The sequence below is a fragment of the Cyprinodon variegatus genome, unplaced genomic scaffold (genome assembly GCF_000732505.1).
Source record: "Cyprinodon variegatus isolate N-32 unplaced genomic scaffold, C_variegatus-1.0 Scaffold1222, whole genome shotgun sequence".
Taxonomy (NCBI): Eukaryota; Metazoa; Chordata; class Actinopteri; order Cyprinodontiformes; family Cyprinodontidae; genus Cyprinodon; species Cyprinodon variegatus.
The window spans coordinates 158,120-161,320 of NW_015151675.1; positions in this window are offsets into that span (position 1 = coordinate 158,120).

The window sequence follows — 3,201 nt, forward strand, 5'->3', positions numbered from 1 at the left end:
TAGAGTACCTTGGCTTTTTGTGCAATTTTGTGCTGAAATTCCTAAAAAGAAAAGGTGATGACATATTTGGACAAAGACATGACTGAGCAAACGCGGCTACTACGGTTTGTCAATTTTACAGAAAGAACTCCATTTCACCGCACCCCCACCATGCGTCTGTGTTTACATCTGAGATGAAGAAGAAGAATCCTTGTTTTCCCACTGAGGGATTTTTTGCTGACCTCATGATTGCTGCTGATCGGGAGGTGGTCGTGAGAGGCTGATCGGCCCTTGTTACCCCCTGAACACTACACCACGAACGACGCATGATAAGGCTGAAAGTTGTCTTGATCTGAAAATTCTAGGACGACTGGAAAGGCGCCCCCAAAAGGGCTGAAAATTGCACAGTGTAAGCCTGGCTTTAAGTGTCACTATGTGACCCATTGACCATTTTAATGCAGAATAAAAAAAAATAAAAAATTCAGAAGTTGAGAGGACTGCAGCAATCAGCTTAGCTGCGAGGGTAACCGCACCTAGGGCTAACCACTGCCCTCTCTCTGCATAGCCGTGTGTGTAACACCGCTGGCTCTGATGGCAATATTTTTGTTTTATTTGGCAAAATGTTAATTTATTTGTGTTTATCTGACTGTGTTAACCATTATTCCCCCATTAAATGAAAAAAGCAATAATTTATCATCGAAAAACTATTAATAACAGGAGGAGAAATGCAGCTTCAGACGAGTCGAGCATGTGGTGACGTCATGAGTACTTCTCCAAGTTCACGAGTCAAATTTCCCACTGAGCCTGAACTAACCGCTGTGTCTTCCCCTCACTTTTCAGTTCCGGTTGAGCAGTGTTCAGAGCAACACTTCTCCCTGAATTATCTCTTCAATAAACCTGTTAAACCTTTTCCCTGATCTCCCTGTTTGGTCTTCTGCATTTGGGTCTGAACCTTAGTAAAATCATGACACCAATAAAGCGACAGCTGGATGTGTTCAAAGACCTACTGGTAGATTAAATCAATCTACAGAAACTCTTAAGTTCTAGTGATCAAGGAAAAAGAAAATTCCTGTTTCTGAGCAACACAAACAGGGACACAACATCAACATAAAAAACAATCAATCAATCTACTTATAATATTATTTTTATTAGACTGTAAAGACTAAGAATATCAGTGCTATCAATAGCATACGCATTTTTAATGACACATTATTAACAAAAGCATCAACTTAACGGCTACATCTGAACGCCTCGGCAGCTTTAACTTCCTCTTCAGTGAAAAATAACGTTCAGACTGTGTTCCCAGAGCTGTTGCACATTTATTCCTCTTTGAATAAATTTTTTGAGTTCTTTATTTCCATATCTCACTGGGTGAAGCTAAATCTCACATTAGGGTAATTCCTTGTTTACTTCCTGCATGCAGGCCGTGCAGTGCCTTAACTCTTTTGTTATTGTCATCATATACAAATTTCTAAAGTGCATCAAAAGCAAGGTGTGAAATAATAATAATGATAATAGAATTAGGTGATTTCTCAGAGAAAACTTTCACCAGAGTGAGTTACTGGCGTATAAATAAAAAAATATGTCATATAATGTGTCTTTGCACCTGTGATGTAAATAATTATTGCCTCTGCTCAGTTGTTCTCCCCTCTCCATCAACCACCAAGAGATGTTACCCTCCATAGAGTCGACACTTCCCTACTCACTTTTTTATTTTATTCGTTATCTGTGAACACAGGTGTTCGGACAGATAAACAGACAAATTAAGAAGACTCATAGTAACTATCAGGGGAATTCTGCCTCTTTTATTCTATTCCACATAATTTCTTCTGCACTTGTTCAAACATGAGCACTGACTACCTGCGCTGTGGTCAGAGATTCAGCAGCTGAGAGGGGAGCAGGTGAGGAATGAGATTGAATTCCTGTTTTCCTGCAGTGGAGTCTGATAGAGCTGACGAGATGCGACAGACAGACATGGGGTCGCAGAGGGACTGAGGCCCAAAAGGCCCTGATTCATGCGTATTTCCATGCATCTGTTTTTCCACCAACCTGCTCAGCTACCGTGCAGTTTGGCCTGGTAAGCTGATGACAGGCTTAATTACCTATACTGGTTGAGCTTGTTGTTCACCGCCATGATAGATATAAGCATTTAGACTATTTCTGGGGGAACTGAACCACCATTAAATTGAAACATAGCATAAAGTATGGGTTGTTGTTGTTTTTATTAGTATTGTATGTGCTTTTTAAATTGAAAGTAGAACAAATTTCTTTTTAAAAAGAAAGTAGAACAAAAACAAACTGAATATAGAACAGTCTGAAAACTATACAGTACTTGGGTAAGAAAAATATCATATAAAAGGGTCTAAATTAACTGAAAATCGTGCCATTAATTTTGAATTGTGGTTCAAAAGAAATATTAATGATAAACAAACAAACAAAAAAACAGGTAAACCAGCACGATGGAGCTCCTAAACTAAAATGTTGAGCAACACTTTGAGGGAATCACTGCAATCAGGTGTTTTCTTACATGTTCAGTCAGATTTCTGCTCCTGTTGATGGTTTGTTGGTCAAATGTTCTTGAGCAAGGTGCTCTAATGTGTCTGGGACTGTTTTTCTTTTTTAATTCATTATTATTTTTAAAAACACAATTCAAATCAATTTCAATCTATCACAGCATCATTTTGTATGTTTTTATTGATATTTTTATCAGTTTCTTGTTATTAGAATTACTGTTGTGAATTTCTCCTTTTCTTCATCTTCATTTCAAGCAAAACTGTATATATTTACCTTGTTAAATACAATCCATTTTAGGATTGCCCTTCCAAAGAGGGAGAGGTTTACAAGGGGAAGGAGAGGAGCAAGGTGTAAGGTCAGAAATAAATCAAGGTAAGTTTCAGTACAGCTCGTCCAAGAAGACAAAAACACAGGAAGACAAAACACAAAAGTCTCAGATGCGATGTGTTGGAAATGTATGATGTATGATGTAACCTTGCCAAGGCCGACTGGGGTTCAAGGAGACAGAAGAAGAGATACAAAAAGCAGCTGTAAAAGTCCAGGAAACACTCAACCAGGCAGATGAGCTCTGAGCAATATGCAAATATCTAAATGTGTGAATCAGGAAATTGTCTCTATACCAAACTGAAAGATTGTTGTTTTCTAATTCAAAAAAATTTTAGATTTTAAAATGAAAAAAATTTCTTTTCTTTTTTTTTTTTGAAATTG